The sequence below is a fragment of the Salvelinus fontinalis genome, chromosome 12 (genome assembly GCF_029448725.1).
Source record: "Salvelinus fontinalis isolate EN_2023a chromosome 12, ASM2944872v1, whole genome shotgun sequence".
Taxonomy (NCBI): Eukaryota; Metazoa; Chordata; class Actinopteri; order Salmoniformes; family Salmonidae; genus Salvelinus; species Salvelinus fontinalis.
This window is the reverse complement of record NC_074676.1, coordinates 7468020-7488923: the sequence shown is the minus strand read 5'-3', so window position 1 is coordinate 7488923 and position 20904 is coordinate 7468020. Positions and strand designations below refer to the sequence as shown.

At 43.1% G+C, this 20904-nt stretch overlaps 1 pseudogene; it reads right to left on the bottom strand.

The window, feature by feature from the left end:
• Positions 1–479: 479 nt before the first annotated feature.
• The window catches only part of LOC129867684 (protein O-mannosyl-transferase TMTC3-like), a 61885-nt pseudogene continuing 41460 nt past the window's right edge, over positions 480–20904 (bottom strand).

Sequence of the window (20904 nt, the reverse complement as noted above, 5' to 3'; positions counted from 1 at the left end):
CTACGCACAGAGTGAGTCACACACAATTAAATCCAGTGATGGACAACTTATCTAGTAAACATATCAACATCAAAACAAACCAGCATAAATTAGGATATGATAAAAATGACATTCAGAAGAAGCAACACACAGGGTTATGCATCTGTAGTGGAGATTAAATAGACTATGACTAATCGCGTTGTGCTTTTCCTTTCTCGTGCTGTTCAGAGAACAAACAAACCACAATTTCCCTTTTTTAATTCTCGCAATGGTGTTAAAATTATGGGACACAGCAGGTAGGGTAGCCCTTAAACATGATAAAAAATTATAAAATGAGTTAAATCACTCATGATAAAGTGAGGAGGGGTTTTGTTTCTTCAAACCAGCCGAGTTTGTGGCAGTGTCCGAAATGCCACCCTATTCACTACTATGGGCTTCTAACCTATGGGTCCTGGTCAAAAGTAGTGCACTATATACACTGAGTGTACAAAACATCATTATTTTTATTTTACCTTTTATTTAACTAGGCAAGTCAGTTAAGAACAAATTCTTATTTTCAATGACGGCCTAGGAACAGTGGGTTAACTGCCTTGTTCAGGGGCAGAGCGACAATTTTTTACCTTGTCAGCTCGGGGATTCGATCTTGCAACCTTTCGGTTAGTAATCCAAAACTCTAGGTTACCTGCCGCCCGATTAAGGACAACTTCCTAATATTGAGATCCACCCCTTCCTTTTGTCTTAATACACACGGGAAACTGTTAAGCATGAAAAACCCAGCAGCGTTGCAGTTCTTGACACAAACCGGTGCACCTGGCACCTACTACCATACCCCGTTCAAAGGCACTTAAATATTTTGTCTTGCCCATTCACCCTCAATTGTCTCAAGGCTTAAAAATGATTTGCCCCTCTCTCCTCCCATTCATTTAGACTGACTGAAGTGGATTTAATAAGTGACATCAATAAGGGAGCATAGCTTTCAACTTGGTTCACCTGGCCAGTCTATGTCATGGAAGGAGCAGGTGTTCTTAATGTTTTGTATATGTTATTATAGGGTGCAATTCAGGACGTATCACACCTGTGATTCAGGAGCTGTTAATAGCTCTACAAAAATGTGTCCTGCGCTGCGGTAAATAACAACAAGGTTAATCACCGCATAAAATGAAGTCAATCACCTCCAGTCTCTTCAAGGCGGTTGCCCGTTTCTTCTCTATATCTTTAATCTCTTTTCTGGATTTGCTCTTAGTCCTCAGCTGTTTATCAGCCTGGCTGCCGTCCAGATGCTCTGATTGGCTGTCGCCACCACCTCGAAAGCTTTTTGCCGAGGAGGATTTCCGTGCATTCTTCTTATTCCCGGTACCCTCCCCAACCCTATCGCTGTCGGTGGCTCCACTCCCTTCCTCCTCCTTACCCAGCTTCTTTTCCTCCGCCTTGGCTAGTGTAGCTGCGCCCTCTGCTGAAGCTGGGCTCAACGGGGTAGACATGGCCGCCATCTTGCCGCGCCCGGCGCCCAGGTGGCAGCGTACGTACTCCTCGTTGGGTGCCAGGGCCAGCGTTTCCTCCAGGCAGCGCTCCGCTCTGGGCAGGTCTCGCTCCTCGAAGTAGACCACACACAGGTTGTGTTTCCCCTTGCACGTTGGTGGGGTCCATACGGAGGATCCTCTGGAAGCAGATCTTGGCACCCTGGATGTCCTTCTTGTGGTTCATCAGGATATCCCCCATGAGAATCAAACCTTTAACATAGTCTGGGTGGTGGTGCAGCAGCTCGTCTAATGCAGGCAGGGCATCCACCTCCTGTCGAGACTGCGAGTAGAGCAGGGCCAGGTTGAAGAGGGCGCCGCGGAAGCCCTTCTGTGGACGGATGGCCTCCCTCATCCAGCGCTCGGCTGCAGCATTCTCGTTGGCGTCCATGGCAAGCATCCCCAGGTTGAAGTAGCCGTTGGCATCGTCTGGAGGTCAGGTAAAGACGGTTGGCCTCCGGACGGAACCTGGGTTCAACCTGGAAAACACACACAGACAGAGAAAAATGCACACAGACATGCACACAGACACATAATGGTTAGGGCATAACAACAACAATAGTCATTGTTTATTTTGTTGGAGGTAGGTGGGATTTGTTCAAAAACGTGTTCTCATGGCACAATCACTATACTGGTTAGTGGGTAAAGGTGGGGCACGCACACTCAGCGAGTCACAGGTGCAGATTGTGTAGCAAAAACTGTATGACAGGAATGACATTCAATAAAATGTACACACAATTTATACTGCCCAATGTTTACGTTTTATTACATCTATCGGTGCCTGCATCTGAAGAGTGTGCCAAGAGTTTTCAATTTTTTTATTCACTTATTCTATGTGCCCTGTGCCTGTAAACTATGCTTGGTGTACGTGCAGCCGCGCACTGCCTCTGACCAACAACCCCGTAAGGTGCCAGCAAGAGTTCCTTGGCACTAAGTCAAAAACTCACACCTACAATTGAATCAACAGTTGGGCCTCTGTGAACAGAATGAGAGTAATACCAAAAGAGAGAAAGAGCACAAAGAATACAGGGAGCCAGAACAAAAACATTGGTGGTGAGTGACAGCATTATCAGAACACTGATATTAACAATAACACCAAGAGATCATAAATTAATCTGTCATTTTACAGCTGCAGCGAACCGTGAGTGATCCGGGCAGAGCCAGGGGAGTGCCGACACACACACACCTAGTGGGTAGGGTTAAGGTGCATTTATAAAAAAATATAGAATCATTTTTTTGTCCAATTCCCAAATCTGAAATCCTTGTCGACCCAACCTGCTATCATGGTACATTTGATCGCACCATGGGGGACCATTAATCACACTGGTATAACTTGTTAGTCTGCAAATGTGAGGAAAGTGTCGATGAGTCGCGCGCTGGGACTTTTGTTTAAATTCACCTTCAGGGTTAGGGAGCACTGTTCAGGCTCTTACAAAGAGGATACGTTACGCTGAAAACGAGCGTGGGTAAAGAGAGCGGCCCAGGAGGAGGGGAAGGGGGTGGAGGAAAAGTCAGCACCAGGGAAGAGGAGGAGAAGAGGGAGGGGGAGGGAGGAGGCACCAAGGCAGCACCAGGACTGTGAACTTGGCCGTGAACTCACATGGCTGTCTGGTTAAACAACGACATACCCGAAGTGCTCCAGTTCCATTGAAACCAAGCCTCTTCAGTAGAATAATTAAAGACGTTAGGTTTGTTAAAATAGAGCCCTAGTACTCTAACACAATGGTAAATCTAACGGTATAGGTCCGGGAGTGTCCGAAATATTTTTGATATTTTCACAGCCATTATTATGAGCAAAATAGCTGCCGGTGGCATGAAAGGCTTGGGATGAAAGGAATAAATAAGTTGTAGGTGTGACGAGGGCTTGGGCACTCACTGGTCCAACAAGGCGTCCCATAGCTTAATACTGCATGCGTTTGTCTTGAGTTCTGTAGGTTATTGATGGTCTTTGCGTTGTCATCAACTCCAAATCGGCTGGGGGCACGAAATATTCTCCTCCTAGTCCATTGTGGAATAATACTACAGTTTATTAAATAGCATAGGCTAGTGCGTGATAGCTCAATATGTTTGGAGTCAACATTGTTGTAATTGGCTTCAATGAGTACAGGCCTTTACACATTGCACTTCTCCTCAAATAAAAATACAAGGCTCCTGTAAACTGTATTGTATGTCTGAGGCATGTTCTCAATAAGCAAGACATAGCCTAGGCCTACTGTTGATATGGCGTTATAGACTGAATAGCCTACGTTTGGAGGACCGTGTCTTTGGTAACAGGACAAGAGGCGCTCTTTGGAAATAGGGATGGATACAAGCCTAATGGAGTATGCACTGCAGGTAGGCCTATGTGAATTGTGAATAATGCAAAAGCATGTCGGCAAAAGCCTCACGAGTAGATCATTTAGAAACCTTTTATGCATAGGCTACTTGGCTAATGCATGGCCAGGATAAGAAAGACACCAGATGTGGAACCAAGGGTAGCCTATTAAGGGCTTTGTTTTTTTAATCAAACAAAAAAGGAACAGAATTTAAATGTTTCTAAATAGGAGTGTCACTGGATACTCTCATTTCTCATTCTATGATGGGCATATAGCCTACATGGAGTTTTTTTAATGCACAACCAAAATAATACCCCTCCCACCTCAGTGCAAGCGAGCTCATATAAGAAAGGTGAACTGCCAATCCTGACACTAGGGTTTGAAAATAGAAGAGAGACGGCTGTAACAGGTCGAAATTGCAACCGAGCGTGCGTATGACAATTGCGCTGGCTTGACACCGGCCAAAGATAGAGCCCCTAATCTCTTATCTGTTCATGTTTATTAATGACAAGATGAGTCATTAATTGTTGATTGATAATCTACATTTCAAATGGGACTTCCTGATTAAATTAAGGTTCATAAAAATAAAATTAAAAATATTCACTATACATTCTGCTCTACATCATAGCATGTACGTAAAGGAGAAAGGAAGCGAGAAACAGATTATCATTAAAGGCCCAGTGGGGTCAAAAACATGATTTCCCTGTGTTTTATAGATATTTCCACACTGAGGTCTTAATACTACTGTGAAATTCTGAAAATGATGATGATGCCATTTTAGTGTAAGAAATGAGTTAGACCAATAAGAAAGAGAGTTCTAACCTCTCTGCCAAGAACAGCTAGTTTTCAATCCCCCCCCCCCCCCCCCCCGCCCCACTCAGACCACTCCCAGACAGTCCTAGCTAAATTCTTGCATGAGAAATTGCTCTTTTCTAAGAGGCTATTTTTGTTTCTTTTTGAAAACAATCACCATTTTTACCCAGAAATGATTTGATATTGAGATCAAAACGGCTGCATTGGCCCTTTAACAAACAACAATAGAGAATTGATGTAGATAAAAAAGAGTTATGAAAGTTTTTTTCATAGCCAGTTGTGAAGGTGAGCTTTAGATTTGGCTTGATTTCACTTTTCTTTCTGTACAAACCCAGAGGGGAGCTGCTGCTGATGATGAATAAGCCGTCCGAGGCCCGGGACACCTACCTGCGGGCCCTGGAACTGGACAGAACCAACGCTGACCTCTGGTACAACCTGGCCATCGTCAACATCGAGATGAAGGAGCCTTCAGAGGCCCTGAAGAACTTCAACTACGCCCTAGAGCTCAAACCACACCACAAACTGGCCCTCTTCAACTCTGCCCTGCTCATGCAGGAATCCGGTATGTGACTGAGGCTGAGCAACCCAGGGTTGTATTCATTAGTGCACATCGTAGCAAAATGTTTTGCAATGGAAAACGAAAAATAAGCATTTGTTATGACACTTCCTGTATCGGCCCGTTTGCTTCCGTTTCGCTCCTACTGAATACGACCCAGGCTCAACCAGAGCACGTAGCAGTTATTTTGTTTAGTTAACCTTTATTTAACTAGGCAAGTCAGTCAAGAACAAATTCTTATTTACAATGACGGCCTACACCGGCCAAACCCGGACGATGCTGGGCCAATTGTGCGCCGCCCTAAGGGACTGCCAGCAACGGCCAGTTGTCATACAGCCTGGATTAAAAACAGGGTGTCTGTAGTGATGCCTCTAGCACTGAGATGCAGTGTTTTAGACTGCTGCGCCACTCGGGAGCCCAAGCAGTCAGCTTGGTCAGCTGTGTTAGAGCAGTCAATAACTGGCTTTTGATGAACACACTGTCACTGTGATATGGTAGACTGTACAGTTGACAAGTAGTCTGACCAGACAAGTAGTCTGACCAGCCAACTGTGTTACAGAGCCAATTAGTGGCTTTGATGAAGGATGTAAACAAAATACATTATGTTGGTGTAGAATTAGGGCTGTTGCGGTGACCATATATATTACCGCCACACCGGCAGTCATGAGAGTCGTCACAGTAATCTCCTTTTATGCACTCTGGACATGTGTTGTTAGTACCTAACTTGCTAACGACGTCAGGTCGCTAATGGCCTGACACTCAATGCTCTATTGTCCCTCTGACCACTCCGACATCAATGCAAATGCAATCGAAACTCACATCAAGCACTCATCATCAAAACAGTATTATGCCTTTAAAACTCAGCGTTAGTCAAACATGTTTGACCTCAATGTGATGATCAATATGAAGAAAGAAGTTCAACAACAGGTTGAAACTGAGTGGAAGACGTGGTCATTGTGGATGTTGTTTGAAAGCCAAACAACAAAATGGACAGAGTTTTCTAAGATGATGATTTATTCAAAGCATTTAAGACGTTGCATGTAGAACAACCCTATGCATATTAGAGCTTATGTATACGCATAGGCCTATATATGAGCCCAAGTCCCCCCTCCCCAAAACCTGAATTCAAATGATGACTGTGCCATTATACAATACATAGCCTAATAGCCTACCGCACGGCAGGCTATTAAGCACGGCATAAAAAAAAAAAAGATTTACGTAATCGCCTTTGAGTGTGGACTGTTATGTATTGTTACTTTCTATCCACGAGTCTGGGAGAGAACATATAGGCTTAGGCAATACAGGGCGGCTTACAGAGTTCGCCTACAATTATAGTGAATTTGTATTTTATTTTGAATAGCCTGGTTTTTATTTTTTTATTTTTTTATTAATAAGCTGACATTACATTTATCTACATAATATCTCACCACTGTGCGTTTCCATCTCCCCCTCTCTCTCCTTCATCCATTTCTCAAGTGCGCAGAGATAGGGGCTGTCAACAGTTTAATTAAATATGTTTTGTCGTGAAAACATGATACTATCGATGTTCCCGAAAAGATTTCACTTGGTTTCCCAAATTAAGCACTGGGTAGCTGCAGGAACAGGGTTGAAGAGCCCATAGCATACAGAGTTTGGGCGGAAAATCACCTGTCGCGCGGCGAGTGGCTGCATACTCCTCTAAGAGTGGTTGATGCGTGAAGTGGAACTATTCCTATAAGCCCAGACATTTCTATATGCAATCCCAGGTGAAAGCAGAGTTTTGATCGTTTCCACCAAAAAGTGGAGGATTCCAGCTGCTACTATAGTTATTTCTATAAAACCGGAGTAGCCTAGCCGGCATGATTTAAACTGTGGGAAAGCGGTTTCCATTCACTATTTGAGTGCATAGGGATGATTCCCCTGCTCCTTTTCCTACCCGTTTGATAATGGAACATTTTCATGATTCTTTTTTTTGTTGACATATGAGTAAAGATTAAATTGGGAAAAGTCTGATGGTTGAAAATATGATCACTTGATTAGAGAACAGCGTGTGTCGCCTGAGGCAAGTAACAGAGCACAAGCTTTTTTTTGTGTGCTACTTTTCAAATAGTCAATAGCCTATAGTCGCATCATGCAGCTCATATATGTTTTGATTTCGAAGACATTCTACGGTTTGTATCATTCACAACAAAATTTGTCAAATAACTCTAAATCTAGCGTATAGCGGAATGGGAAAAATATCCTTTCCATTTTATTCAGCTAAGTTCAATAATATATTTTTTTACAATAAAATCATACAATATAAAATAATGGAATGGGACTCATAAGCATATCTTGTCTGATAAATGAAGTTAACTTAAGTCTATGGCATGACTCCTATTTGTTTTTTCTGTAATACATTTTCTTCATATCATGTTTGTTCGGACCTGCCAAAAAGAAATTGATTCATTGTGATGGTGTATATTAAATGGGTTTATTATACTTTTTTAAATGTAGATGTTCCAAAGGCGTGAGCGGCTTGTAAGTGTGGAGGCCTGGAGATGCTAATCATGTTTATGTTCATTAACGGTCAATTACCATGAGACCGGCAGTCAATCGCATAACAATAACTGGCTGACAAAATGTCATGACCGCCGAAGTCCTAGAATGACTGCTTATGTAATTGATTCATTTAAGTCTAATTAGTCCTTTACAACCTACGTAAGCAGTCAATTGACCCTTCGCTGAGATGAATTAATGTAATTGCCTGCTTACGTATGTTGTAAATTAATTAATTCAACTTCTGATGAAGGAGTGCCTACTGACGTATATGGTATCCATTCAAATATCAGTAGGCTCAAGGTTGTAAGTAAACAGTTATGATATAAATTGTACATCATACCCTGATGGAGGTAGTAAATACACTAAATAGACTTCTGATGAAGGATGTTAAGAGGAAGTCAACAGCCTTGTTCAACATCATTATTCTGATATATGGTGTAAACTAACCACCTTGCCTACTGATGTAGGATGTTAGTAAAGAGGCCTTGCATGCTGATGTAGGCTTGCTTGAAGTCAGGCCTCATGCTGATGGCCTGTCTGTGGAGTTGGTCAGCCTCCTCCAGGCGTGAGTCGTTGGTACGGATCAGGTTTGCCAGGTTAATGTACACGTTCAGGTGGTTGGGCGCCACCCTTCTTCCCTGGAATGATCTTGAAGGGCAACATAATAAACTAGTCCTTATCTGTAATTTGTTGACGATTGATCAGTAACTGATCCATGACGCTTATTCCACATGAAAGATATTAGATCACACTATATTATATGCTTGCAGTTGTTTTGGTTTATTATTAACTTTGTTCTGACAGGTTATGGGTATTGGACACTAGTTTGCTATTCCAGGTGAACTATAACGACCAGAGAACGTAGAGCAGGAGTTCTCAAAGTTGGGCCCTCAGACCTCTGGGTCTGTGGCCAGATCTAAAAATATATATATATTTTTTACATTACATTTTTTAAATTAACATTACTAACAGATTAAACACATTTTGGCCGAGGGATCCATGGAATACATTTAAAGGGTGTTAAATAATACAATGTAATAAATGTAGAAATATATGTAATTCATTCATTAAAGTGATAATTCAGAATTTTGGCAATGAGGCCATTTATCATCCTTCATACTGGACACGGACATACAAATGGTATTGACGTGTTCATCTGACTCTGGGGAAATAGATAAAGGGCCTCATTGCCAAAATCCTTAAGTATCCCTTTAAAGGAGGTATATGTCATATTTTTGCATTGTAATTTCAGACAATGTCCTTAATATATCTGCACTAATAGTGTAATGACGTTTCACAATATGTTATCCCACCCAAAGAATATTGGGCACACACAAAAATGCACTTGAATGGTGCAGCCTTATTACAGTGGGGGAAAAAAGTATTTAGTCAGCCACCAATTGTGCAAGTTCTCCCACTTAAAAAGATGAGAGAGGCCTGTAATTTTCATCATAGGTACACTTCAACTATGACAGACAAAATGAGGGGGAAAAATACAGAAAATCACATTGTAGGATTTTTAATTAATTTATTTGCAAATTATGGTGGAAAATAAGTATTTGGTCAATAATAAAAGTTTATCTCAATACTTTGATACTGCTTTGATACAATAATGCTGACTAAATACTTTTTTTGCCCCACTGTATATTGTCAACAAAAGGCATCTCTTGTTGTCAAATTAACTGGGGCAAGCGTCAAACCTGTAGAAATTGCCCCAGTCAATTTGACAAGAGAAGATGTTCCTGCCCAGGGCCCAATACTTGGTTTGTCCGGCCATGCACTGCCAGTCATAGTAAAACTCATTGTATGCTATTTCTATCTCACTCGAGTTGTGGGGTCCTTGATTAACTTGCCATCACAAAAGGGGTCCCCGGGCCCCAAAAGGTTTGAGAACCCATGACGTAGAGAATGTAGTGAGCTTATGGTACGTTCTTAACTCTGTTACACTCACCCCACAGAGATCCAAGCCGAGCACAACTGCACATCCGGGTCATGGCACCACTGTTACCCGGGTCAGTGTGCTGCTACTAACAGCTTAGCTTCCTCCACTGTCCCGACTGCCCGATCATGGGCTCGAACCAGTGATCTTCTGCGTCGCAACGCACGTGACCTCCCTCCTTGATAACGTTCTAACTTGTTGAGCCACCCAAATGGTACCAATTGGATGGCTCCACCCTTGACTTTCAAGCTAGCTGTGGAGTGAGCTTACGGTACGTTCTTAACTGTTACACTAACATCACTTTTCATGAGATTTAGGATCTTCATTTGAGAGATAGCATAGCAGGAAATGCAAACTTGTAGTGTATTCAAGGCTTAAAAAGGTTTCTAAAGTTTGTAATTTCCACTTTAAAGTGTCCAACTTGATTTGCCCTAAAGAAAAATGTCCATTAATTATAATCCACATAATTATTCACATTTCCTGTTGCTGCAGAATTATATTCCTGCTGTAGCAAACTGGCTCAAATTAAGATCCTACATATGTACCGACGTTTCGGCATGGCCTTAAAATTACAAAGCAATCAACAGAAGAGACAACAAGTCACTTTCTTGGAGGCCTAATAATGACTGAGCAGGAAAACTAGCATATCAATCTAATTTCAAAGCCACCGACAGCCTCTGATGTGGGCAATATGCTTCTGGCATGGCCAACATGAGAGTGGGATTTTTTCACAGTGGGATTGTCTTGGAAGAAAAAGATCAAATGTGTATATATAATCCCACAGTCATACATTTCTATACTAGCCACACATACAGCCAGAGGGAAAGAATATCTGTTTCTTTAATGTTTTCTAAACCGATTTATCGAATCAGAGTTTACGCAGGTTTTCAAATAAATTATGAGAACATGAGACCAAGGCAGGGACTTCCTCCATCGACAGGCTCACAGAACCGTATAAAACACAATGTCGTCCGTTTCATGCCATGGGGTTGTCAGTCAATGGATTCCTGGACATAAGCGGAAATCTGGATATAGAGAGTTAACTCGTTTGGAAAACCAGTGAATAAAAGAGGCATGATCAAAATAAGTGTAGTGTATCAAAGCGATTATCATTGGGCCCCACGCGGAAATCCTGTTCAGTCCTTTCAGCATCGGTCGTCGATACATGATGGCCATAGCCGCTTGCATGCTTCAGCTGAAAAATCTCTTTAAAAGCTCAGACAAGGCCTCGCCTGTTCCGTTTCGTGATGATAAAATTGGAGAAATCAGCCCCGCTGCTTATTCAATAAATCGTCATTTGTTTCAAAGCTGACCCCTCGCATGGGAAGTACAGTCAGGCCCTTCAAATTATTATTATCAAATAGGCTATAGTCCAGAAGTTGTCTTTCTTGGAAGTTTGGGGTGGATGAATTGAGGGAACTGTCCCCCATAAATGACAAAGAAACACCACATCAACGCTTACCTACAAAAATGACCAAAGGATTTTTCACATGCCAGTCATGTTTTGTAGGGATTTCAAATGGTATTTCATTATGTTTTTAACAAGGAGATTGAATCACAGAACTCGGTTTTGTATTTTATGAACAATAGAATAGTGAGAACTGGACAGTTACAGAGAGAGACCGACGGTAGAGATGTAGTCTAGAGTCTGCAGCGCAACCACTAGGCCAGGCTTAGGCACTGCCATTTCCTTGATTCCTGAGATAAACCAACTTTGAGGGATTGGGGTTGGAAATCAGGCTGGCCTCCCATTGACCTCTAAAAACATAACCTCATCAGAACTGAGGCGACGGAGCTGTATTTCTAAGCATTAGACAGCTGAGCATCACCTCAGACTATTAAATGATCAATTAATGCCAAAGGTTTGTACAAAGACAAGTCTTCAGGAGACCTTTAACATTTAAATGATGATCAATGATCTGTCGAGAGTGAAGAAGTGCCCCTTTAGTTGACGTAATTCCTGAGAGATTATGGTAATTTAAGCTGCACTTAATTTTGTAGAATATTGCCCTGTTGGAAACTACAACTCCCTACTTACATTGCACAGTTCGGGCATGATCTGATTTATCTCTAGAGAAACTGCGCATCGAGCCCACAAAAAGTGTGGGGGAAAAAACAACATTTTGGTTTGGGTAAGAAGTCAGATAAGAGGCATGGCCTTCATTGACCTCCATCATCAAAATCTCTTCATCATAACAGACTAAAGGGAAATTAGTTGCACTGATGAGCATTAGACAGCTAAGCATGATTTAATGACTATTAAATATTTAAATTCATGCCAAAGAATGGCGCTGTTATGTATAATGTCTGCTATTTTGTACTCCCCCGCTAATCTCAACTTTTTTTGTACATAATGTTTCCACCATCGTTTCCTATGACCGAAAAGAGCTTCTGGACATCAGAACAGCTATCACTAACCTTAATTTGGATGAAGATTTCTACTTCAATGAGTCAGCCGCAGAGGACATACTGCTCACCCCGGACCAGGCACTAATCCCCGACACTCAGAAGAGAAAGATGGCCATATAGAGGCCGATGTGCGGGTACCCTAATAAAACTACAGCGGAGAGTAAATAATCCGCCTCTACCCACTGTTCTATTGGGAATCCACATTCACTGGAGAATAGTGCTGAGCGATTAACCAAAATGTCGGTTAGTTATGCCCAAGAGGGTGGTGTGTGTCCTTGTTAACAACAGCTGGTGCGCAACCTCTAATATTAAGGAAGCCTCAAGGTTCGCTAAGCTACAGGAATGTTTCGCTATCACAGACTGGGATATGTTCTGGGATTCATCAGATGGCATTGAGGAGTTCACCACATCAGTCACTGGCTTCATTAATAAGTGCAGACGACGACGCCCCCACAGTGACTGTACGTACATATCCTAAGTAGAAGCCATGGATTACAAGCAACATCCGCACTGAGTTCAAGGCTAGAGATGCCGCTTTCAAGGAGCGGGACTCTAACCCGGACGCTTATAATAAATCCCGCTATGCCCTTCGACGAACCATCAAACAGGAAAAGCATCAATACAGGACTAAGAAGGAATCCTACTACGCCCTGTAGCACTCACATCTGTAGCCATGAAATACTTTGAACGGCTGGTCATGGCTCACTCACATCAACACCATTATCCCAGACCCCGCTCCAACAGATCCACAGATGACGCAGTCTCTATTGCAATCCACACTGCCCTTTCCCACTTGGACAAAACTAACATCTATGTGAGAATACTGTTCATTGACCACAGCTCAGCATTCAACACCATAGTGCCCTCCAAGCTCATCACTAAGCTAAAGACCCTGGGACTGAACACCTCCGTCTGCAACTGGATCATGGCATTCCTGATGCGACGCCCCCAGGTGGTGAGGGTAGGCAACAACACATCCGCCGCGCTGACCCTCAACACGGGGGCCCCTCAGGGGTGCGTGATTAGTCCCCTCCTGTACTCCCTGTTTGTGACTCCAACACCATCAATACGTTTCCCAACGACACAAGGGTGGTAGGCCTGATCATCAACAACGATGAGACAGCCTATAGGGAGGTCAGAGACCTGGCAGTGTGGTGCCAGGACAACAACTTGTCCCTCAATGTCAGTAAGACAAAGGAGCTGATCATGGACTACAGGAAATGGATGGCCGAGCAGGCTCCCATTTACATTGAAGGGGCTGTAGCGGAGAAGGTCGACAGTTTCAAGTTCCTTGGTGTCCGCATCACTAAGGATCTATCATGGTCCAAACACACCAAAACAGTCATGCAGAGGGCAGGACAATGCCTTTTCCCCCTCAGGAGGCTTAAATTATTTGGTATGGGCCCTCAGATCCTCAAAAAGTTCAACAACTGCACCATTGAGAGCATCTTGACTGTCTGTATCACAGCTTGATTTGGCAAGTACTTGGCATCCGACCGCAAGCCTCTACAGATGGTCGTGCGGACGGCATACTACAGCACTGGGGCCAAGCTCCCTACAATCCAGGACCTCTATACCAGGCGGTGTCAGAGGAAGGCCCTAAAGATTGTCAAAGACTTCAGTGCCCCAAGTCATAGACTGTTCTCTCTGCTACCACACGGCAAGTGGTGCCGATGCACCAAGTCTGGAACCAACAGGATCCTGAGCAGCTTACCCCCAAGCCATAAGACCGCTAAATAGTTCAATACTGTAGTTAACCAAATAGCTACCCGGACTATCGGCATTGACCCTTTTTGCACTAACTATTTTGACTCATCACATACGCTGCCGCTGCTGTTTACTGTCTGTCACTTTATTCATAGTTATATGTACATATCTACCTAATCACCTCGTACCCCTGCACATCGATTCGGGATTGGTATCCCTTGTATATTGTGTATCTATTATTACGTGTTTTACTTTTCTATTATCTCTCTACTTACTTTCTCTCTGCATTGTTGGGAAAGTCCTATAAGTAATTCACTGTTAGTTCACACCTGTTGTTTAAAAAGCATGTGACCATTTTTTTGTTGTTGAGTTGATTTCAAAAGGCAGGAGGCCTCAGGTGCTCCTTTAAGATTGTCCTGCTGATCAATGATCTGTCATGTGTAGAGATTAAACCAGGTGCCAGGACATCATTGTAAAAAATACCTTGTTCATACTTGACTGCCTGGATAAATAAAAGGTTCAAAAAAATGTGTGAATGCAGCTGACAACACATAGAAAACACAACTTAATTAACACGTAGAGGGATTTTGTCTAAAAGCCTGGCACAATGAACAATGAGACACTATTCTTCCCACTCGCTGCTGTTACCTCCCAGCTACCGATTCCTCTCGTTGTCATGTCCCTCAAAGGATGATGAAGGTGAAACGTTGTGAAAAACAAACAACTGATCTTTTCCCTCTTATATACACCTGGGTGCTGAGGCATTGCTGGCCTTGTGACATACAGTACCTGTGGCATGAGGGATTTGGCAACCAGGTAGGCTTCCTCAGCCTCTTTGGACTTGTTCAAGTTTTTGTAGGTCACATTGTAGGTCACATCGGAGCCCACATTCATATGGGCTCCAATGTCATCTGCAGGGACATGCCACATGACAAGGCACATGGGTTTAGCTATGACAACAAATTGGCAAGGATATCAAGCCTGAATGGGGTTTAGGGATTAGTAGTACTGTACATGCCCATGCAGTCAGGTCAGGTGGTGGTTTGGCTGGACAGTATATCTGAACTGGGCTAATCTGAGGGAGTTTAGAGAAACATTGTATGTGTGCCAATTTCCACCCTATTTCCAATATAGGGCACTACTTTTGGGATGCAACTTTTCAAAAGGACCACACAATACACAGCTCTACAACGGTGTAGTGATGGAGAAACAAATCTATACAGTTAAGTATCACAACATTATTCTTAGACAATATTATTTCGATATTTGACTCCATATATATACAGTAGGGAGAACAAGTATTTGATACACTGCCGATTTTGCAGGTTTTCCTACTTACAAAGCATGTAGAGGTCTGTCATTTTTATCATAGGTACACTTCAACTGTGAGAGACGGAATCTAAAACAAAAATCCAGAAAATCACATTGTATGATTTTTAAGTAATTATTTAGCATTTTATTGCATGACATAAGCATTTGATCACCTACCAACCAGTAAGAATTCCAGCTCTCACAGACCTGTTAGTTTTTCTTTAAAAAGCCCTCCTGTTCTCCACTCATTACCTGTATTAACTGCACCTGTTTGAACTCGTTACCTCTATAAAAGACACCTGTCCACATACTCAATCAAACAGACTCCAACCTCTCCACAATGGCCAAGACCAGAGAGATGTGTAAGGACATCAGGGATAAAATTGTAGACCTGCACAAGGCTGGGATGGGCTACAGGACAATAGGCAAGCAGCTTGGTGAGAAGGCAACAAGGCGCAATTATTAGAAAATGGAAGAAGTTCAAGATGACGGTCAATCACCCTTGGTCTGGGGCTCCAATCAAGATCTCACATCGTGGGGCATTAATGATCATGAGGAAGGTGAGGGATCAGCCCACCTTCAAGGCACACTTACCACAGCATTTTGCAACGATAGCCCATCTGGTTTGCGCTTAGTGGGACTATCATTTGTTTTTCAACAGTACAATGACCCAACACATCTCCAGGCTGTGTAAGGGCTATTTGGCCAAGAAGGAGAGTGATGGAGTGCTGCATCAGTTTACACGTCCGGATCACCCATCCTATGGGGCGGCACTTTGCCTAGTGGTTAGATCGTTGGGCCAGAAACCGGAAGGTTGCTAGATCGAATCCCCGAGCTGACAAGTTAAAAATCTGTCTTTCTGCCACTGAACAGGCACTTAACCTACTGTTCCTAGGCTGTCATTGAAAATAAGAATTTGTTCTGAACTGACTTGCCTAGTTAAATAAAGATCACCTATTACATTACATGGACTCACTCTGTGTGCAATAATAGTGTTTAACTTGATTTTTTTAATGACTACCTCATCTCTGTACCCCACATAGGTCCCTCAGTCAAGCAGTGAATTTCAAACACAGATTCAACCACAAAGACCAGGGAGGTTTTTCAATGAGTCAAAGGGCACCTATCGGTAGATGTGTCTAAAAATTCAAAAGCAGACATTAGATATCCCTTTGAGCATGGTAAAGTTATTAATTACACTTTGGATGGTGTACTGTATCAATACACCCAATCACTACAAAGACACAGCCGTCTTTCATAACACAGTTGCCGGAGAGGAAGGAAACCAACCACTCAGGGATTTCACCATGAAGCCAATTGTCACGTTCCTGACCTATTTCTGTTAGTTTGTTGTATGTGTTAGTTGGTCAGGACGTGAGTTTGGGTGGGCATTCTATGTTTTCTGTTTCTATGTTGGTTTATGGGTTGCCTGGTATGGCTCTTAATTAGAGGCAGGTGTTTGGCGTTCCTCTAATTAAGAGTCATATTTAGGTAGGTGTTTTCACAGTGTTCGTTGTGGGTGGTTGTCTCCTGTGTCTGTATGTCGTTGCGCCACACGGGACTGTTTTCGGTTTGTTTGTTTTTTCGGTTTATGTAGTCTGTTCCTGTTTCATGCGTTCTTCGTTATATGTAAGTTCTTATGTTCAGGTGCGTCTACGTCGTTTGTTGTTTTGTTAGTGTATAGTCGAGTTCGTGTTTTCTTTAATAAATATGTCTTCAAACTCCGCTGCATATTGGTTCAATCCCTGCTCCTTCTCTTCTGATGAAGAGGAAGAGGAAAGCCGTTACAGAACCACCCACCGATCCAGAACCAAGCATCGCGAAGTCGAGCAGGATACTACACAGGAATCATGGACTTGGGAGGAAGTATTGGAAGGTAAAGGACACTGGGCTCACATTGGGGAATATCGCTGCGCTCGTGAGGAGATGGAGGCAGCGAGAGCCCAAGAGCGGTGGTATGAGGAGGCAGCAAGGAGACGTGGCTGGAAGCCCGAGAGGAGACCCCAAAAATTTCTTGGGGGTGGCTAAGAGGTAGTGGGCCAAGGGCAGGTAGGAGACCTGCGCCCACTTCCCAGGCTTACCGTGGAGAGCGGGAGTACGGGCAGGCGCCGTGTTACGCAGTAGAGCGCACGGTGTCTCCTGTACGAGTGCATAGCCCAGTGCGGGTTATTCCACCTCCCCGCACTGGTCTGGCGACGGGGACCATTCAACCAGGTAAGGTTGGGCAGGCTCGGTGCTCAGTGGAGCCAGTACGCCTTCACGGTCCGGTATTTCCGGCACTACCTTCCCGCCCCAGCCCAGTAACCTCAGTGCCTACACTACACACCAGGCTTCCAGTGCGTTTTCAGAGCCCTGTTCCTCCTCCACGCACTCTCTCTATGGTGCGTGTCTCCAGCCCGGTGCCTCCAGTTCCGGCACCGCGCACTAAGCCACCTGTGCGTCTCCTAAGTCCTGTGCACACTGTTGTTTCTCCCCGCACTCGTCCTGAGGTGCGTGCCCTCAGTCCGGTACCACGCACCAGGCATATAGTGCGCTTCGAGAGGTCAGTGTGCCCTGTCCCTGCTCCCCGCACTGTAACAACAAAATGTGGAATAAGTCAAGGGGTATGAATGATTTCTGAATTCACTGTAAGTTGACCTACGAGTTGTGCAAAGTTAGTAGAATCTTATTTAAAATGATTCACATCTGTAATGGCTGCCTAAGGTCAAGTATTAACTCTGGGGTGTGAAGACATACAGTGCCGTGAAAAAGTATTTGCCCACTTGCAGATTTTCTAACTTCTGGACATCAGAACTGCGATTACTCACCACGGACTGGCAGAATCCTTGTTTTCCTTTAACGAGGCCGACGAGCCCAACCTGAATGATATATTACTTTCCCGGGAAAGTCGTGAAGAGGGCACAACAAAACCTATTCTACAGCTGCACCATCGAGAGCATCCTTACTGGTTGCATCACTGCCTGGTATGGCAACTGCTCGGCCTCTGACCGCAAGGCACTGCAGAGGATAGTGCGTACGGCCCAGTACATCACTGGGGCCAAGCTTCCTGCCATCCAGGACCTTTATACCGGTGTCAGAGGAAGGCCCTAAAAAATGTCAAATACTCCAACCACACTAGTCATAGACTGTTCTCTCTGCTACCGCACGGTAAGCGGTACCAGATTGCCAAGTCTAGGTCCAAGAGGCTTCTAAACAGCTTCTACCCCCAAGCCATAAGACTCCTGAACATCTAATCAAATAGCTACCCAGACTATTTGCATTCTCCCCCCCCCCCCCCATATTTTACACTGATGCTACTCTCTGTTGTTATTATCTACAGTATGCATCGTCACATTAATAACTCAACCTACATGTACATATTACCTCAACTAACCGGTGCCCCCGCACATTGACTCTGTACCGGTACCCCACTGTGTATAGTCTCGCTATTGTTATTTTACTGCTGCTCTTAAATTACTCGTTACTTTTATTTCTTATTCTTACTCATATTTTTAACTGCATTGTTGATTAGGGGCTTGTAAGTAAGTATTTCACTGTAAGGTCTACTACACCTGTTGTATTCGGTGCATATGACTAATACAATTTGATTTGATTTGATTCATGCTTGAAAAACCCAAAAACGTTACTGAGTTAAAGCAGTTCTGCATGGAAGAGTGGGCCAAAATGTCTCCACAGTGACATGAGAGACTTATCAACAACTACAGTAAGTGTTTGGTTGGAGTCATTGCTGCTAAAGGTGACACAACCAGCTGAGTGTAAGGTGGCAATTACTTTTTTCACAAAGGGGCATTGGGTGTTGCATAACATTGTTTGTTAAATAAGTATGTAATTGATGTGTTATTTGTTCACTCAGGTTCCCTTAATCTAATATTAGGTTTTGGTTGAAAAGCTGGTAACATTCAGTAGAAAACAATATGCAAAAGTAGAAAAAATTAGAAAGGGTACAAAAACTTTTTCATGGTACTGTACGCAATCAAGGCATCTTTATTTTATTTTTTATTGGTTGAAAATGTATTCAATTTTTCTTTCACTTTGAAAATGTGGAGTATGTTGTGTAGATCAGTAGGGGAAAAAATCTAATTTAATCCAATTTTAAGGCAAGTAAATGTGAAGACTGTACAAGGGGTGTGTAGACTTTCACTAGCGACTGTACATGTTTCCTGCTCCATGACATGACCTGTATGCACAGGCCATGTTGGTAGAGGACAGGCATATCTGGAGGGTTACATAGTACTATACTTTAGATTAGCCTACAACTATATTAATTTGCTTCCCCTGCCTGCAGTCACAAAATTTCTATGAGGACAGACAGAAATGTTAAGTTCTACAAGTCAACCATGTCACACACTAACTTGTATGAGCTCCGTTACCCTGTATGTCCTATACATATATCACACGTGTTGAGTTCCATGAAAGGCGTTGTCACTAAATGCTGTGTTCTATGAGAGTGAGCCCAGTCACACATGTTAACTTGCATGACACACATGTTAACTTGCATGACAGTTAATCCCCACTTTAAATGAGACTGTATGACATTCAGCCCTAATTTGAGTTCTATAAATTGGTTGAGATAAGGTCAATCACACATGTTAAGTGTGAACATTTAAGCATTGTGTTTTTGTTGTGTAGATACACCAACAGCTCTCTCCACACTCCAGATGACCGGAGGAGTCTGGAACATCTCTACTCAGCCAGCAATAATATCTGGGAGACATGGATTTATTTGAATGGCTTTACTGAACAATAATTCTTGGGTCCGTCCCAAGAGCCCTGGGCTATATCAAAAGTAATGCACTATAGAGGGAACACAGCCCTTATGTCCATGGTCAATGCAACTTCTGTCTGTAGCAGTATAATCGATTAGTAAAGTTTTGCGTCATTCAATTGAAAACAGACCGTTTGAGAAGGAGCTCAGCCAATAGGGCTCGTTTCACACAATACATCAATGTTTGCCACAATAACACTGTTGAGCAGACACAATTATATTGATCAAAATCAATGGTATCTTGTCATCGTTTCATCTTCTACCATAGCTTTGAAGTCCAGCAGAGAATAATATAATGGGAGGACGATAAGTCTGTCTTACCTGGTGGGACGCAGGTGGCCTGGAGGAAATATCTCAGAGCTTTTTAGTAATTGTTTTGATTTTCCAGAGCATGGCCAACATTGTTCCATAGCGTGGCATTGTTCTTGTTGACCTGAGGGGAGACAAGGCAATCAAAAGAAAAGTAAAAATAATTACATGCTCCATTTCTTTGTCTTTCTCAATATAATTACAATATACTGTGTATTTATGTTGTAATTATATTGTATTACAAAGAAGATTGATGAACTCTAGTCTAGGGCTGTGGCGGTCATTACCTTTTGTCAGCCAGTTATTGTCATGCAAAACACTGATGGTCTCAAATTATGTCTCTGTAATCTAGCAGGGGTCGGATGGTCATCTGAATCAGGATTAGTTCGGCAGCTGGGGTGAAAGAGCAGCGATTAAGATAGAGGAAACCAAGCCTAGATTTAACTTTAGCCTGCAGCTTTGAAATGTGCTGAGAGAAGGACAGTGCTCACCAGTACTAAACCCTCAGAGGTAGTAATAACACCAGTGGGAAGAGGGGCATTCTTCTTACCAAACTACATGACCTTTGTTTTGGAGGTGTTCAGAACAAGGTTAAGGGTCGAGAAAGCTTGTTGGACACTACGAAAGCTTTGTTGTAGAGCATTTAACACAAAATCCAGGGAGGGGCCAGCTGAGTATAAGACTGTATCATCTGCATATAAATGGATGAGAGAGCTTCCTACTGCCTGAGCTATGTTGTTGATGTAAATTGAGAAGAGCATGGG